A 19350-nucleotide genomic window follows, 5' to 3' on the forward strand; every position below is an offset into this window, starting at 1 on the left:
GTAACCCCCAAGAGGTTGTGACCCACGGGTTGAGAACCACTGCTTTGACTATTTTAGTCAAAGCTGTGGTTCCTGCTGTTCGAGAGGACTTTGTGTCCTTTCCTCCAATATTGCTGATGCAGTTGGGGCTCCCCTGGGATATCTGCTGGTTTCTGTCCCCTCACTCCTGCTTCCGACCCGCGCCACTGCCCTATTGACTCATGGGCTAGGACAGCTAGTCACAAATATAAATGCTGTATTTCTCCAGCAAGAGATGTCTTGAGGAAAAAACTACCATGTCTAAACAATAACTATTCTGAAGAGTAGGACAGGCCAAGAAAGCAGTAGAGAAAAGTCAGGGAGTGCAGAGAATGTGGGGAAACATTGGACAAACCAGGGAAGACATGGTGTGGATGAGCAAGGAAAAGGCCCTCGAGGATAGAGCCAGGTACCATGCCACCTGGGCTGGATTCTGTGGGCTGCCTCTCAGTGCACCAGCTCTCCAGAAGAACGGGGGAGCAAGGCCTTTACCTTGCCAACCCTGGGGATTCTGGTTCTAGTGGCCTGAGGGGGCCTGGGAATATGTGTTTGATGGTAGCAGTATAATGACTGATATTTTATGACAACTTTGTACCAGTCATCATCCTAAGAATTCATATGGAGGTGGTGCCTGACTTGATTTTCAGCTTTAGAGTTGAGCAGGTTTTGAATGTTGATCTTTTCTGGAGCTAATAATGCACAGTACCGCTTTACTGTGCTCTCTGGGAGCTGTGACTGCCAGGCAGCCACATCATCCAAGGAGTAAACCACTGATTCTGTACAGTGCACTATGTGCAAAGCTAGGCTGCCCATTCAGAATATTAGCCGTACTAAGCACTTTCAGCTTGTGATATCTTCTATTTGTGATGGTTTTTCCCCCCGACACAGCCCCATCAGGAGTCAGGACTTGTGGCAGGCTAGTGGCCTATGGTTAACAGTGATGTGTCTTCAGAAGTAAGCTCTTGGGAGTCCAAATGTCTGCTTCTCTGATCTGTTATGGCAATGGTGATGACTGCAATGACTGTGATGTAAGACGGTCCTTTAAAAGAACAAGAAGTTTTTCATTACTTTCCATTTCTAAAGACCTTGCCATATGCTGGTTCACATCTCCTTTGTATTCTTGCCTGGATAAAGAACGCAATGCATTGCACTGATTTTAAAGACAAAGGACAGTGCCTGCCATTGGGAAATTTGTAATCCTACATTTTCTGCTGTGACATGAAAGTGCTTATATTTTCCAAATTCTTTATTCTAACGCATATCTTTCAAATTATGCACAGTATGATAGGCACGTCCCCAGCTGTAAAAATTATTCTGCGATCAAGTAAGTTAAGAAACACTGGAACAGTGTTGCAGAGGCCGCATTATGGCAGGATCTGAAGACATCTCTCATGTGCAGATGGTCGTGGAAAATCCCAAAAGAGCTTTGTAAAATGGAAATCCCAGTGACCATGTCTTACTCCATCATTTCTTTTCTTTTTAATAAAACTTTTAAATTGATAAGACATAAAGTAAACATTTAGTCCTGTTTAGTATCTTTCTCCTGAATTTTTATTTTAAAAATATTTTTGATTAGCATATGTTCATTGTACATGTACTGGCTTTCAAAGGGACAATATATGCAGATATAGAATAGTATAGAATGTACTTTGAGCATTTCTTCTCCTCTCCTTGTCTCCCCACCCGCTGGTCCCTTTTGCTCCCCAAGATAGTTTTGCTTCTACTTTGATATCAAAATATACATACATGATAGACTGTATATAATTTGCAAATAAGAAAAAATGTTTGCCTTTCTGAAACTGACTTAATTAATTTAAAATTATTATCCCCAGTTGAATCCATTTTCCTTCAAGCAGCATAACCTTCATAACTGAAAAAGAATCACACTGTGTATACAAACCACACTTCCCTTCTTTCAAAAAATCTTTTTAAAAGATTTATTATTTGTGTGTGTGTGCATGTATGTGTGCACGTGCAGAAGTATGTGTGTGCACATGCACGTGTGCCTGTGTATGTGTGTGTGTGTATGCCTGTGTGTGTGCCTGTGTGTTGTTGCCAAGCAGTCTCTCCAGCTCCTACTTGATATGATTATATGTTTCTAATTTTTGAAGGATTTTACGTGTAATTGCAGTGCTAATATGCCCTCTTCAGATTTTAAGCACCGAGTTGGCGATGTGGCACAGGGGATGAGTAGTCAGCTTGTGTGAAAGCCTGGGTTTGGTTCCCAGCACCATGAGAAACAAACAAAAAAGGTCAATGAGTTCAAAGTAAAAATGGGAGACACAGGATTGTCTGCCTGGCTATAAAGTGCTGTAAGTTGCGCTCGGTTTACAAGATGAGACCCTCGGGGTTGAGGATTTAGCTCAGTGGTAGAGCGCTTGCCTAGCAAGCGCAAGGCCCTGGGTTCGGTCCTCAGCTCTTGAAAACAAAACAAAACAAAACAAAACAACAAGATGAGACCCTCAGCCGTCCTTCCCAGGGCCTCATTTATTTCACTCAGGAGTGCTCATGAGCGCTTCTCTGCTGAAGCAGCAAGGCAGTTGGGGAGGACAGCCATCGCAGTACCTGGAGAGGCTGCAGGGGCTGGGGCAGTGATCTCAGGACCCTAAAAGGGTCTGGCCCTCGGGGGCACAACAGGCCCCACTCAGGCCCCACAACAGGCAAGGTGCCCAGAGAGTCACGGCCCAGTGCCCGGTTTCAAGCTGCATGCTCTCCAGCGGCAGCTTGCGGTGACTCTGTGTAGACCTGGTACAGCCATGAGGTTGCAGTCCGATGTGTGCCAGCTCGGCCAGAGCTGGTGAGAGACCTCAGAAAAGAAGACTGTGAGCCACATGTGAAACAAGGGCTGTTCCTCTCTTCCCAGTGGTGGTAAAGCTGAAAATGGCTTTTCCACTTTTCATTTTGATCAACCATCCAAGGCGGCCTACAGTGCCCCACACAGCACTTCAAGTTCCTTATCCTCTTCTGGATGCTTCCTCTTGGTTGGGAGCTGGGTGGCTGCTCTCTAATTCAACCTTGTCTTTATTCAACAAGCTGGCTTTCAGGTTGGCAGGGTTGCTCATGGTGATAAACGTGAATCACTGAGGCGTTCCCGTTGCAGGATTAAGCTGGGTCAATCAGCTGCATTGTGCTTAATTTTTCTTGTACCGATAGATAAGACAGGCATTCTGGGTAGTGCATTTCCAAGAGTCTTTGCTTCCATGTAGACCACAGGTAGATCCCCCCAAAAAAACGAGGCCAAAGCCTTGCCTTCTTCATCAATTTTTTAAAGCCTTTTGCTATTTTGTGTGTTTTATCTGCATGGGCCCAGAGCTAGCCTGAAATCTCAGCACGCCCAGCTGTGCACACCAATGTCTGTTTCACATCGCCGTGACAGCATCTCTGGAGGAAGAAACAGGTGGGGAAGGATTTATTTTGGTTCCTGGTTTCTGGGAAGGGAGTCCATCATGGCAGGAAGGAAACGTCAAAGAAGCTTGATGTGTGATAGGATTATGTTGCCCAACCAGGAAGTAGAGATAGGACCAGGCAGTAAGGTCAGGGTTGTATCCTTAAGAGCCCACCTCTGGGTGGTGGTGGCGCACGCCTTTAATCCCAGCACTCGGGAGGCAGAGGCAGGTGGATCTCTGTGAGTTCGAGGTCAGCCTGGTCTCCAAAGCAAGTTTCAGGAAAGGCGCAAAGTTACACAGAGAAACCCTGTCTCAGAAAGAAAAAGAAAAAGCTACTTAATAACATAAATACTCATATTTGTCAGTTTCAAAAAAAAAAAAAAAAAAGAGGCAACCTCTAGCAACCTTCCTCTACCCAAATGTTCCATAACCTCTCAAAACAGTGCCACCACCTGAGAACCAAGGGTTTCAATATGTGAGCCTGTGGGGGAGGGGGGCATTTCACTATTACAATCAATCCACGAGAGTCTATTAAATGGGTAACAAAATTTATTAAAATATAAATTGAAGAAATACACTCACAATTACAGAATGGAGTAGACAGCAGAAGCTGTCCTCTGATCTGACCAGGAGCAAATCCACCTCACAGGCAGGAGCAGGGAGAAGGGGCATGTGACCCTTCTCCCTTTCCTTATAAGAGGTCTCACACAAGCAGGAAGCACCACCTCCTTTGGGCCGTATAGCCCAAGGTCATGGGCAGAGCAAATACCACTACATTTCACACCCAAACAACAACACACTCTCACCCTCAAATAGCTTACACCCCCAAAAGAATCCCGAGACTTTGGTAGTGCATATCTTCAGAGGCCTGGAAAAGGTGCGAGTGACCCCAAAGGATCTTAGACTAAAGCTGGGGACATGGCACTAGATCAACTCTAATACGTGGATGCAGGTGCATAGCAACAGGAGTGATACTTACCAGGGGCTCTTTCTCACAATTTTTCCTTCGGTTGACTGAAATGTGGATACAATACCATCCTACATTTAATGAAGACGGAATTCTACAGCTTCCCTATCATGATATGAAGATGGGAATGCAAAAGCCGGGGAGATAAGTTTATCATGTCCAAACTGTAACATCTGCCCCAACTAAAGCTCCCAGTGAAGGCCCCAGAAGACTCGTCCTCCACAAAGGCATGCACAAATGCATTGGTGAACACGACACCTGCCCTCCCGAGCAGCTGTGTGCTTATTCTCTTTGTAGGTCAGCCATATCCATAGGGGATGTCAACACTGCAATGAGCTCTCTGTTTTCAGCTGAGAGTCCAGAACAACAGCAGGCAGGAGACCTTTGCTGTAAGGGGCAGCAGGAGTACACATGCGGTCAGAATTCCCCGCTCCCAAGAGATCTGTGGCAGTGGCCAACCCGCCATGGTATTCCTAGAAATTAAATAGGCAAACACGCTACTATAGTACTATTTAATGATATAAAATATTCTAAGTCCCGTATCTAGGAGTAAATCTTATGCCAGGCCTTCTCCAAAAGGTCCATTTACTAGAATGGCAGCCTTCGAGAAGAGGCCATTTCTAGGGCTTTCTAAGATTACTAGACATTAACCCTGAGTTGACTCTGATTCCTGGGGATCCAAGATACCATGCCACCCACCAGTCGGAGAGAGGGTTGATGGTAATTGGGAGGTGGAATCTGATTCACAGTGGGCCTGGTGAGCCCACAGACACCAACTCTAACACCCCCATTTCTTGCATTGATAACTGCAACATGTATACAGAACGTGAAAATTTCCACAGAGCTCTGGCCCATGAGATGAAGACCATTATGACAGGAGTTGTAGCCCAGTCTCTTCACAATTGGTATAAGCTGGTGTACCATAATCCCAGAGGACTCTATATCCTCCTACAGGGACACTTTGACATTTATGTTTATTGTTTCTCTTTTCACAGTAGCAAGGCAATGAAATCAGCCTAGATGTCTATCAGCAGATGGATAATGAAAATGTGGTGCACATACACAAGAACTTTTATTCAGTTGTAAAGAAAGGTGGAATTTACAGGAAATGATAAATATTGTATTAAGTGAGATAACACAGACTCAGAAAAACAAACACCACTTGCTCTTTCTCACATGTGGATCTTTCTAATTGCTTTGTTTATATATTTAGGTGGGAGTAAGTGTTGTTAGAGGCTATGGAACTAGAAAGGACCCTCTAAATGTAAGGAGGGAGTAAGGAGAGCACTAGAACATGTGTAATATGAAAGTAGAAAGGGGAATACGGGAGGGGGGGAGAAGGGTACAGTGGGGATGGGGGACAGGGAGGTAGGGGAGAGGGGCTGAGGGGTGGAGAGGATCAACCAGAACTACGTATAAGAATGCCACAAGAAAACCTGTTACACTGTATGCTAAACAAAAATTAAAAGGAATGTTCTACTGAATACAGAATGTTATGTATAGGAAAAAGATAATAAGCTGGAAGTAATACTATACCCTTGGGGGAACTTTAGAGATTGATGACATTATATAATATTGAAGAGAAACAGGAGTAATGATGGTTCTCACATTCCCACGAGCTCATCAGTTTGACCTAGAAAAAAGTCAAAACGAGCCAGCCGGATGTGGTGGCACATGTCCCCAACCTCAGCATTCTAGAAGCTGAGGTAGGGTGATTGTGAGCTTCAGGACAGCATGGGCATAGAAAGACCCCATCTGAAGAAAAGAAAAGGGAAGGAGATGGAGAATGGACGAGACTGTGGTGGATTATTGTTATATATAAATTAATGCCATTTTCCAGGTACATGGCTCTACTAGATAGTAACAGCATCTGGTTGTTCTGAGCTGTCAACTTAAACTAGTACCTTTGACCCCATATTTGTTGCTATGCTTTGCCTACAGTCTGACTGACTGAAAATGTCCTTGTGGGAGTTTTGTTTCCCAGAGTGCTGCTGTTGGGAGGCCCTCAGGAGGTTCCTAGTCACAGAAGCGTCGTCTTGAAGGTACCGTGGGAGGTACCCCAGCTGTCCTCCTCTGTGCTTTAGTTGAAGGTGGAACCGTATGTTCTGGCATGTGCTCCTTCCACTGCCATGTGGTCCTCACAGGAAGCGGCAGATGCAGGGCCCTTCAGCCTCCCAAACTGTCTCCTCAGTTGTCACAGTTTCTGCACGGCAGGAATGTGACACTTATAAATGTATCTACTTATTGGAATCAACAGAAATGGTTAGCTATTAAGTACCAGGGCCAACAGCATACACACTTAGACTCTCCTCTCAAAACTGTGTCAATGCTGCTTTTCTGCCTCATTGACAAAATTATTCTAATTAGATTTGATGATGAGGAGCCAGCAGTTCTTTAAATGTCCTGTCTATCTATCTATCTATCTATCTATCTATCTATCTATCTATCTATCTATCTATCTATCTATCTATCTATCTATCTTTCTACACAGGCACGCACGCACGCACGCACGCACGCACACACACATGCACACGCACACACAAATGCCTGGGAGTCAGAAGCACGTGGATCTCTATGATTGTGAAGCCAGTCTGATCTGTGTAGTGAATTTTTATGTGTAATCTTCATGGCAACATCTGCCCAATGTACCTATTGATAGAACAAATGTTTCTTTTCATACACACACACACACACACACACACACACGCACAGAGCGCAAAATCAGTATGATGACTTGTCTGAAGAAAAGAGGGAAGCAGCTAAAATAAAGAATATTAATTTCAGCACTTACGCTTGCAGAGGCCTACGTTCAATGACAAAATGTGTAGCAAGTAGCAGGCGCCTGTGTGGAGTCACAATGAGGTTGACAAGCTCCGGTGTGGACGGATAGAAGTGAGGAGCTGTCGACACCAGGAGGGATGCTACCACTGCAGCTGTGGTTTTAAAGTGATGCCACTGGTGGTGTATGCTTGTAACCTGAACACTTGGAGGTTGAAGCAGGAGGGCAGCAAATTCCAGGCCAGCCTGGGCTGTTAAGACACCACCTCAAAAAACAAAGAAGAAAAAAGAAAACATTCTCCCTGACTACCAGATCACCTCTGTTCATGGTTTCATTTCTAGAAAATTCATTCCATACTAAAGCTTTGTAGAATGGACTCCAGGCCTACAAGGACTTTAAGGCTTCACTTAGATAATTATAAACATGTTTCGCACCTACAGGGATGTCTAGTAGCACATTTAAGCACCAAGTAGGATGCAAAATAATTCTTTTGGCATCCTGTACATTGGGAAAATTAGAATTCCTGATTCTTGACCCCTAAAAGTCTATGGTGTGGACCTATCATTGTGTATGCTGCTTCTCTCTTTATGAGGATGGAGAATGGCGTCTTGTGTGTGACCTTCCTTTTGGAGGGAGGAGGGCTAGACTGTGTATTACAAAGTTAATCACCAGTGCAGTAGTGTGGAGCAGGGGTGGGGGGGGGGCACTTAAATAAGCTGATGGGTCACGGGAGCTCTTCTCTTGTGCATGGACTGAGGCTGTGGTTGGAGGAATGGGTTGTTATGGCCAAAGTAGGTTTATTATAAAAGTGAGTTTGGCATCAGAAAGCCATTGCCAGATGCTGATTTTGGACTGGATGTCCCAGCCTCCGGAGCTGTAGGAAACAAATGTCTGTTTTTTTAATAAATTACCCCATATGTGGTATTCTGTTATAGTAAGTAGCACAAGACAAAGGCCAACCAGCAAACTGGAATAGTTCCTGCGGAATTAGTTTCTAAGAAACATCAGAATGGGGATTTTACTAGCTTGCAAATTACACCCAGGAGGAAGAGTGCTCTGCGGCCTCCTTTCTGCTGCCCTTACACTTTGCTAAAACACATCACTTGATTTGTGACACTTTCATTATTTACCGCTCTGAGGCTCCGAGAGCAGAGCAGCCAGGCTGGTCTCCGCTCACTCGTTCATTAGTTTTAATTAAAGCCTCTAATTTTATTTATGCTGCCACAAACTGATTAACAATTTGCCAGTACAGAGCAGGAAGCCTTAAAAAGTACCTTGAGGAATCTGTGGGTCTCTAACCACAGACCTTACAGAAATGAGGGGGTCTGTGGAGGGTCTCCTCGACAGCACAGCGAAGCAGTACAGTGCAGTTCTGGACAGAAAACCAGGAAGGCTTCAGACAGCCTGAAGGTGTGGGAAAGCTTCCAAAAGACGAGTCATGAGGAGATGAACCATGGAGGACTCTCGGAGCATCCCAGACTGACAGCTTAGCTGGAAGAAAGTGAGCAGAGATGCAAACATTTATCCCTTCACTCTCTGAGGCACAGGCATCGTGCTAGCTCCAGATGTTAGGGAAAGAAAAATGAACGGGAGAATCAAACAGGCTGAATTGGGAAGTTTTAATCCAGCCATATGCAAATGTGGCTATGTACACTTCCTGAGTTGATCTGGTACCCACTTGGGTGATAGAGGTGACTTGGCTCATTCACATGGAGACCGTCGCATGAGAAAGCTGTGGTAGTTCTTACAAAGCACAGTTGATCCGGTTTTCTTTCTCTGGTCATGCTTTGGTGTCATATCTAAGAATCCATGGTCAAATGCAAGGTTGAAATTGCTAACTCTGGGCTGGAGAGATGGCTCAGAGGTTAAGAGCACTGACTGTTCTTCCAGAGGTCCTGAGTTCAATTCCCAGCAACCACATGGTGGCTCACTACCATTTATAACGAGATCTGGTGCCCTCTTCTGGCCTGCAGTCATACATGCTGTATTCACAATAAATAAATAAATCTTTAAAAAAAAAAAAAAAAAAAGAAAAGAAATTGCTAACTCCTAAGTTTTCTTTAAAGGTCTTATGGTATTAGTACTTATATTAGCTCTTTGGTTTCTCTTTAATTATTTTTTTGTAGTGGGAAATATGGTTCCAAATTCATTCTTTTTTGAATATTTTTCACTCCCCATTATCCTCTCTTTCATTTTCAGTTCTTTTGCAAATGAACATCCACTATCTCAGTACCATTGTTGAAGAGACTACTATTTCCCCATTGAGTGAATGGGTCTGGTATCTTCGCTGAAACCCAGTTGAATGGTATCTTTGCTGAAACCCAGTTGAAAATGGATGTATGAGTTCTATTTTATTGATCTATATGACTATGCTTATACCAGAATACTCTTTTCTAAGTGTAAATCCAATCACATTTCTTCTTTACTTAATAACTAAAATCAATCTAAATTCCATGTCTAGCTTACAGAATTTTAGATTTTGGTCTTTCCCTATCCTGGCCTCAGTCAGAGGCCCAATGCCTAGTCTTTAAATATGCCAACCTCCACTTGCCTTGCTTCTTTGCCTTGCTGCTTCCTGTTGAGAATCCTTTCCCATCCAACCCTCTCACAGCTGTCTTGAGGAATTCCTGTCACTCAAACTGTTGCAAGTGTCTCCTATTTAGAAACCATTTCATACTTGCTATAGTAGTGTGAATGTTTCTCTCAAGTTCATGTGCTGGAACGTTAATCCCAAGGCAACTGTACTGAGGTCTTGGAGAGGTGATCAGGATGAATTAAGAGATGAATGGATTAATGTTTCTCAAGGCATGGGTTTGTTACAAAGGCAAGTTCATCTTCTTCCTGCCTTCTTGCTCTTCTGTCTTCTGCCATGGGACAACACATCAGGAAGGCCCTCACCAGATGTGAGTGCTGTGATGTTGGACCTCCTCTACAGCCCTAAGAAAGCAACTGGTATTGTTTGTAAATGATCTAGCCTCAGAGATTCTGTCATATCAGTATAAACCAAGCTATCCACTAAAAGTCAGCTAGTCACTGTGGTCCTGTCTCATGGTCCTCAGTAGCATTTTTTACGGAGACTTTTCAGCCTTCAGAACTTTGAGAAATACGTGTCCAACAATGTTGTGGAATAATCTTTTTGTACACTGTGAAGATGTGTTACTCTGATTGGTTAAATAAAAGGCTGAAGGGCCAAAAGCTAGGCAGGATTTCTAGGCAGAAAGGATGCTGAGAAGAAGAAGGCAGAGTCACCAGCCAGATTGAGAGGAAGCAGAATGGGGAATACAGAGTAAAGATAACTGAGTCACACAAAAGAATATAGATTAAAAAATATAGGTTAATAAGTTTTAAGAACTAGTTAGAAACAAGCCTAAGCTAAGGCTGAGCTTTCATAATTAAAAAGTCTCCCTGTCATTTTTTGTGAGTTAGTGAGAAGTGCCCAGTGGCGTATTTAGGAGCTGTGGAAGAATAGCAGAGCTCGGGACACTCCCTGGCCTATCCCATTCTGGTTTCCAGGCTACCACTGGTAGCCACAGGTACTTTGAGCATCCTGGTCCTGAGTCATGGACTTTTCTCAGTCCATGTTCAGGATAGACAAGGGCCCTGGATCTCCTTAAACTGTCCAGGAAATTCAGTGTAAGAAAGCAAAGCACACACCTATGTCTCCAGGCAGAAGGTATTCTGAAGACAGAACACATGATTCAAGGTAAGAATTGCTAGCTGTCAAACCATGCAGGGATTCCTAAGCTGGGTTTAAATTGGAAATCAGGCATGTCTGAAAAGAAAATCCTATCTCAGACCCCACAGGGTCATTGGTGAGATCCTCAGGAACTGCCACAGAAGCAAAGGATCATGGGTACATGTGCGTGTGCGTGTGTTGGTGGAGGAAATTGGCGCGGTGTCTGCCCTGCAGAGCTGTCCTGTGGGAGACACATTTTTGTGTATGAAGCTGGAGGTGAGCACAGATCTGTGGGACTGAGGATACATGCAGAAGTGCTATGGGCCCAGACAATAAAAACAGTGGGGGTCATGAGGACCTCAGAGAAGGCCAACTAGAGTGGCTTTGGCAGAGTTCTTGGACTCCCACTAAGTGACAGGCAGCAGGATCCGATGTGGCTCTCACAGGGGTGTCCAGCTTGCAGCATTTACAGCACATAAGCTCCAATCTAGCTGTGAATGTGGCCCGACACAATTATAAACTTAGTTAAAATGTTACACATTTTTGTGACTTTTTTTTTTTTTTGGTAACTTGATCACATAGTTCTTTCATGAACTTTGTAAATAACAATGTCATGTCACAGTGACAAAAGATTGACATGCCTGCTGGAGCATGTGTGAATGACAGGTGAAGGAGGCCTGAGCAGACACCGAGGCTGTGACACCCAAACTGCAGACATGACAAGTGAGATTGACAGAGAAGCCAGGGGTGAAGATATTGGCAGTTAGGAAGGACAGACAGGACACTTTCATATTCTGTGCTATAAAGACATACTTGGATACCATATGCATAAAGCAACAGTCGGTACACAACACACTACTACATAAAGTTCCACAGTGACTAGTTCTGAGTTAACCACCTCTCAGCCAGAGGCCCCTGGAGGAGTTCAAGGTTGATACTAACAGCATTGCACGAAGTTATTGAGCCCACACATCCAGAGTGAGGGAAGAGTGCCAGGGATGCTAACAAGCAGAAGCATAGACATCATAGGTCTCAAAAGCCTGGCTCACCACCTGGCCAGAGGGGCAAGTCCAAGCTCCAAAATCATTAACTGCCTTTGTTCTGCCCCCCATTTCTTCCCATATAATTTTCAGGCTGGAGAGTAATGGAAGATAGATCTCTATGATGCTAACTTCCTGTCTTCTCAGATGGCTGGCTCTTTGAATAGAGCACAACTTTAAGATTAAATTCCTGTCTCTGCTTATTGGCAGACAGGTAGCCCAAAGATGTCTGTAGTACTCATGTGGGCACAGAGTCATCCTCTTACCATAAACTACCCTCTGTGGTGGTATTGTGTTCCCCAAAATATTGTGCACCCTAATAAACTTACCTGGGATCAGAGACAGAACAGCCACCATATTAAACATAGAGGATAGACAGTGGTAGCACACACCTTTAATCCTAGCATTCCAGAGGTAGAAATCCCTCTGGATTTCTGTGAGTTCAAGGCCACATTGGAGACAGCCAGGCATGGTGACACATACCTTTAATCCCAGAAAGTGAACCTTTAATCCCAGGGAGTAAGACAGAAAGCAGAAAGATACATAAGGCGTGGAGACCAGAAACTAGAAGCATTTGGCTGGTTAAGCTTTCAGGCTTTCGAGCAGCAGTTCAGCTGAGAGCCATTGGGATGAAGACACAGAAGCTTCCAGTCTGAGGAAACAGGATCAGCTGAAGAACTGTTGAGGTGAGGAAGCTGTGGCTTGTTCTGCTTCTCTGATCTTCCAGCACTCACCCCAATACCTGGCTCCTGGCGCTCAGGTTTGATTTTTTTTTTTTTCGAGGCAGGGTTTCTCTGTGTAGCTTTGCGCCTTTCCTGGAACTCATTTGGTAGCCCAGACTGGCCTTGAACTCCACAGAGATCCGCCTGCCTCTGCCTCCCGAGTGCTGGGATTAAAGGCGTGAGCCACCACTGCCCGGCCAGGTTTGATTTTATTAATAAGACCTTCCAACAATTCATGCTACAATCCTCCTTCTCTTGTTTTGTTATTTTGAGACAGGGTTTCTCTGTGTAGCCTTGGCTGTCCTGGAAATCACTCTGTAGACCAAACTGGCCTTGAACTCACAGAGATCTGCCTGTCTCTGCCTCCCGAGTGCTGAGATTAGAGGTCTATGTTACCACCGCCTGGCTCAGATCCCGCTTTTTAATGTTGGGTAGGGTTATCAGGTTACCCCTCCATCAGACCTATCTAAGGAACCTCATGAGTGCATCAGTGGTTCCATTTGTGCGAATATTCTGGTGCAGTTAGGAACAGAAGTCCTTGACTGGTCCCTGAGTAAAGACACGAGGAGGAGTACCAGCAAGAAAAAAGAAAGAGTACCAGCAAGGGAGAAGAGGAATTGGAGCCAGCTGAGCAAGGGAAATGATTCGTCCCTCTAGGAGAAGGCAGGAGTTTATACAGCCTAACATTACAAACCCTAGGCAGAGCCTAGGAGAACAAAGATCATTTTAATACGTGGCGGTCAGAGGACAAGCTGTGGGAGTCGCTTCTCTCCTTCTACCACGTGGGGCTCGGAGACAGAAATCAGGTCCTAAGGCTTGGTGGCAGAGTCTTTACTCCTTTGGTCTCCTGGCCAGCTCAGACTCTTGTTTTTATTTTAAGATTCCATCCAAGGCACCTCCAGAGTTATCCTATAATCTCGTGTACTAAATGAAAGGGGGAGGGGAGAGAACTCGTAGCAATCTTTGGAGATGTAATATTTATTTGGCCAATACTAAGCCAATCACAGCTCCCTGAGCAGCCCACTTATGCCCTCATGCGTGCCTTGCTTTCTGAGAGCCTCTCCTTTTCTTAAGTCTTGAGCTTAAGCCCTTTACAAAATATCTTTAATAAAGGCTTTCAACTCTGCTTCATAAACTGGCTAGTTTTAAAATTCCTTTCAGCACTGAAGGCAGAATCTTAGTTTAGCCTCAGTCTAGATGCCCTGGGTTGCTGAGGATGGCAGCACGCAGCCTCTCGATGCTGACACTCCCCATTCCCAAACATCCCTCCCTCAATCACTTCCTTTCACTCAGGACTTTGTGCCGTGGACCCCGACAATTCCACTTTCTTCATTGTTGGCATGCCTGGGATTCCCAGTTTAGCAAAGCTACTTCATGGGAAGCCTCCTCTTTGTAAATTCTCCGAGCTAGACTTCTTGGTTGGGTGAAGAATTCTCCTTACTACCGAGTTTCGGGACAAATATTAAATGACTTAATGCAATCAAGTCATCTATATGTGTCCACTGTGCCTGGAGTGCACGCACTCAGATGCCCTGCCCAGGTGTGTGTGTTGGGGTAGTGGTGGTGAGCAGTGATAAGGGTTCTTTTTACTATTGTTGAAAGATGTGCCAGCACAGTCCAACTCAGCCCGGGGACAAAGGCCGGGGTGCTGCTCCCTGGGGTCAATGCACGTGGCACGCCCTTGCTTACAAACAAACGGCACGACCGGAGCGCATGCGCTCTTGGCCTCGCCGTCCTTAGGGGCGGTGCTTATCGCAGACCTAGGGCGCGTGCGCTCAACTCTCCACGAACGCTCCCAGCGGCTGTGGAGACTAAGCTTCCGTCTGGGCAGCCGCGTGGTCCCGGGTGAGTGTTCGGCAGCCGGACTGAAGGCCCGGTGGGGGCGCCTGCCCTTCGGGCTCCCCATGCGGCCGTGGCCTCGCGCCGTGGGCCTCTAGCCTTCTGCCGCGGAGCCCACCGGAGCCAGCCGTGCTTCCCCCAGCCCTCGGGCCGGCTGTCTTCCGGTGGGCTCACCTGCAGCCGGAAGTGACGCGTGGCGCACGCTCTCACCTGCGCGGCGGGCGGGGGGCTGTCGCGGCGCGGGGCCGGCCTGGGGGTCTGTGAATGGGGCCCCGCGTGCAGGGCCGGCGGGGCGCTGTTGGGTCCGGATTACGATAATGGCGTCCCTGGAGAGTCGGGGTGGTGCATGCCCAGGCGCCTTCCGCACTGATGCAAAGTTGAGTGGGGAGGGTTGAGAGGTGAATGCTGTGACCTGGATTCCCTCCGTGTCATCCTCACTGCGGTCGCCCTCTTCCAAGCGCCGGTCGTTTGCCTCCTCACTATTAGCTGTTTTTGCTAGACCGCCTCCTATTAGCACTGCATTGCTATTTCTCCATTATCCGTACAGTCGTCCAACCCGTCTTTTACGACTATTAATTGGGTCCTCCCGTTGTCGCCCACCCCGAAACACTTTGAGAGCCGTTTCAGTGCACACTTGAAATAAAAATCTTTTTTACAAGCACGTTTTCTCGAAGACCTGTGTGCCTTGGCCCTTCTTGCCTGCCCGTTCTCAAAACTGTGCTTACTTAGAGGTAACTCTCCAGCCCCTAATCCAGCTCGATCGTGGGCCACAGAAACCCCAAGACGCAAGTCTATTTTCCTAGCCTTGTAAGTCTTGGATGTATCTGAAGCGAGTCTGTAAGATTTACATAGTGAGCGAGACTGTAATCAGCTAACTTGGTTACAAATAAGTTCTAATTGTGTCCCATCCTATTTTCATAATTTCGTTGCGAGATGCTAACTGCTTTTGACCTTGATTAAATCCCATTCATTCTTTAGAATGTTTCTCTACCTCACACCCCCCTTCACAGTTTCACTTAGGTCTCCACTGTAGAGTTCTGTACTTTCTTTTTATAGCCATCACCACATTTTTTTTTTTTTTTTTAAATGCCTGACCTCCCAAGAGACTAAGCTTTGTGCACAGAGGAACTAGTGTGCCTAATGCCTGGTGTAATTGAGTCAGGAACAGTGTGTTAGCGTGTGATTTATTTCACCTCTGAAGCCATAGCACTTTGATCAAAGCCTTCAAGTTTACATCCCCTCCACTAGAAGCTAAATGGCTTGTGCCCTCTGCCAGTTCCTTTCTGACTAAAAATAAAAGAAAACAAACCCCCACCCCACCGTGAACTCCAAGCTGTTACTTCAGTTGCTTTTCTTTTCTTCTTTTGGATTTTTTTGAGACAGGGTTTCTCTGTGTAGTTTTGGTGCCTGTCCTGGATCTCACTCTGTAGCCCAGGCTGGCCTCAAACTCACAGAGATCCGCCTGCCTCTGCCTCCTGGGATTAAAGCCGTGCGCCACCACCGCCTGTCTTCAGTTGCTTTTCTTCAGCTTTTATTCCCTTGCTCTCCCACTTCTACTCCGTCCATCCTGACACTTCCCCGGGCCTGCTCGCCCAGGGGGAGGGCCTGCACCGTGCTGGACGTGTTGGCCAGCCACAGTTTTGGACCGCACGTACCTGCAGTGTTCATTTCTCATCACTGCTGTCCTTACAGGCGTTTGTTCCAGACTCTCGTTCTTCTCTCACCCTGTCCCAACTGTGACTGACTGAGGAAACATCCAGGCTTCTTCTTTATGGAGTTATTTTCTCTGTAGTCCACCTCAACTTCCCTTTGCATCTGTAGACTTAGTTACGCCAGGAACCCCTCTCCAGCCAGAGGCAGATAGACATGAGCTGTGCCTTCTGGTCACTTCTATTTGGACCGTTCCTGGTTGCTGCACAGTTTCCTGTTCAAGTCATCTCCTATGTCCTCTCTACCCATCACATTATATTGTTTTCTACCATCGCGTTATATTTTTTCTCTTCACTTTCCAACAAGCCATGCATTGTTTTATCACTCTGTCCTTCTCCCTTATGTAGCCAAGCTCCTTGAAGCGTGGGTGGCCTCCCTGTGTCCTTCTTGCCCTGTTGCCTGCTGACCTTGCACAGTCTGGCGTTTAGTTTTTGTGTCATTGCTTTACTGATTTGTTCACTTATTTCCCCTTTTCTTCTTGTTTTCAAATGGTATATATATTTATATTTCATGGTTTTCAAATGGGTGTATATATATATATATATTCCCACGAACAGCATGATATATATATATATTTTAGTTCAGGCTGGCCTTAAACTCACTGTCCTCCTGCTTCAGCATCTTAAGTGCTGGGATTCCAGTGTGTGCCACCATGCCCAACTAGAAACTTATTTTCTTGGCATCCCCCTTGAGCTACCAAGGTCCTAATCTACTGAATCCTGCTTTCCTATGGAATCTACTCAATTCATTTCTCTTGATCAGTACTTTATTCTGTTTAAAAATCATCAGTTTCCTTAAAATTTTATTTTGTAAACTTATCTTTGACTATAATAAAACTATTGATATTTTTGGTTTAATTGACATATTTTAACTTAAAAACAAATCCCTTTATACATAAAAGATGAGCAAATTTCTTTAAGCTCTGAGTATGTGTATTTTGAATTCCAGCTCTTACAAGGCTCTGAACCAGAATTTCACCCTTCTGTCGGAGGGTGACTTTTCCTCTGACTATAATCAGGAAGCCCCCAAAGGGAGGAATAGTCTCCTTTTGATGTTAACGTTTACCCTTCAGTGTTGAACTCGGATTTGCATTCAGACCACACAGTGTATCCGTGTTGTGACTTGGAACAAGCTCAGTAGCACCCCCTCCCCCCAGCTTCCTGTCTGAGAGTCTTCTTATGATTGAATTCACTTGTGACTTAGTCGCCTAGGCCACTCTTATTTTGGAGCCCTCTAAACCTGTCTTCCTTTCAGCGGATATTGGGTGTCCCCTCACATTAACCTATGGCCGGGGATTCAATACCAGAGATCAACTCATCTCTGCTGTTCTTGGGTCCTGGAGAAGACCTGAGCTCATGTGGTGTCGTCTAGTCCATACTCCCACCGCTGGCTTGTACTGAGTGGATTGTCCCGTGAGCCTCCAAAGGCAGAGGCTGCTCAGTTGTTGGCATTTTATATCCTAGCATTTGATTGCTGGGATATTTTATCCCATGAGGAATGAGTGGGTTGTGCTTGTGGGAGCAGAATTTGTGATCATTTCTTAGAAATAAAGTTTCAATGCCTAAAGAAAGTTTATTAGTCTTTCTACAGCTAAATAGAAAGTATGACTGTCTCTTGGTTGTTTTTTTTTTTAAAATGTATCTGTTTGGTATTATACCAATAATACCGTGAGTATGTTCTTTTGTGAGAAGTTCCTGAGTATGTGATAAGATGTGACAGGTCATTTTCCCCCTCACTGCTCCTGAGGCATCATCCAGCTGTTGCAGGTGTAGAGTGGTCTTTTCAGATGTTCTGTATGCATCCCCCACACACAGATGCACATCCTCTTTATTGACACCATAAGAAATAGTTGGTATCGTCATGTTAGACTAGGCATTCTTGGACCTGTGTGTGAGTAGAGACAGTCTCTGTCCCATAGCTTACACACCATTGATGTGATGATGGGGTAAAAGCAGAGCATGTTTTTTGAATTTGATTCTTCTCAAGCTAGTGGTATGTGGTCCAGTCCTCTTAATGATGCTAGGCCGTGGCAACGAACTGCAGTTCCCAGCCAGTCACATGATCACTGAAGCCAGCTGAAACAAACTGGAAATAGCATTTTGTGTTTGTCTGGGATAAATGTCTGGAACTGGAATTGCTGAGCAAAGGTTAGGTACATTTAAACTTTTGACTGACATTTCTAAATTGTCTCTGAACAGACCTGTACTAATGTATAGTCCCACTGATAGTATGCCAAGTGGATTCTTCCTATTTACATTAGTGTCTGTTGTGCCTGCCAAGCTGACAGGTGAGAAATTATATTGTACACTGAAATGGAGTTAGTTTTTAAATTTGTATTTAAATTTGTTAAAATCGTGTATATTTTGATACTATTTTCCCTCTTCCACCTCCCCCCCATTATCCCCACTTCTCTACCCTCCCAACTTCATGTTCTTTTTCTCTCTCTCAAAAAATAAAACCAAGAAAAACAACAGAAAATAAGAAACAAAAACCAAAAGTCAAAGTAGACAAACTAACAACAACAACAGCTCAGTGAGACCAAACAATAACAAGACATAACAAAAGTGCACAAAAAACCATGGGGTCAGCTGTGTTCTCGGCAGCTACTCCTGGGCATGGGGCCTGCCTGGAGTGTGACTCATGTCCCAGGGACTCTCCGTTGAGGAAAGCAGGTATGGTTGCAGATAGCTTCTTGGTTAGGGGTGGGACTTGTGTCTGCTTCCCTTCTTAGAGCTGGGGTTTTGTCTGGTTTTCACCCATGCAGACCCTGTGCATGCTGTCAGTTTGAGTTCATATGGGTCAGGCCTGTTGTGTCCAGAGACACCGTTTTCCCAGAGTCATCCACCACCTCTGAGCCAATCAATCCTCTTCCTCCACATAGCTCTCTGAGCCTTGAGGGTAGAGATTTGATGAAGACATCTGGAATGGAGTTATCTTTGAGATTCTGATATGTTCCGTTTACTGGATGGGTGTTCCGTTTTGAAGTTTCTGTTGTTCTTCCCATAGAAGTTCTCTATTACTGATGCTGCTGGCCATGCCTCTCTAACATAAAGCATTCGTGCCACTGCCCAGTGAAAATGCTAACTGGTAAGACAGCAGCTGGGTCGTTTCACCTGTCTTAGAACACTCTGTGGGTATCACTCAGGATTGGGCCGCTGACTTTCTCAGTCGCTGTCCATGTGTCTGTTGTTGCTGTTACTGTGTTTATTTTGG

The 19350-nt window shown here is 45.3% G+C and overlaps 1 protein-coding gene across 1 annotated transcript in view; it reads left to right on the plus strand.

The window, feature by feature from the left end:
• The first annotated feature begins 14334 nt into the window (after positions 1-14334).
• Positions 14335-19350, plus strand: part of Ercc6 (ERCC excision repair 6, chromatin remodeling factor) — an 84626-nt gene continuing 79610 nt past the window's right edge. Inside the window, exon 1 of the mRNA XM_006976723.4 lies at positions 14335-14433. The gene's annotated coding sequence lies outside the window, so the exon portion shown is untranslated. The remainder of the gene's footprint in view (positions 14434-19350) is intronic.

Source organism: Peromyscus maniculatus, chromosome 9 (genome assembly GCF_049852395.1).
Source record: "Peromyscus maniculatus bairdii isolate BWxNUB_F1_BW_parent chromosome 9, HU_Pman_BW_mat_3.1, whole genome shotgun sequence".
In the NCBI taxonomy this organism is placed as follows: domain Eukaryota; kingdom Metazoa; phylum Chordata; class Mammalia; order Rodentia; family Cricetidae; genus Peromyscus; species Peromyscus maniculatus.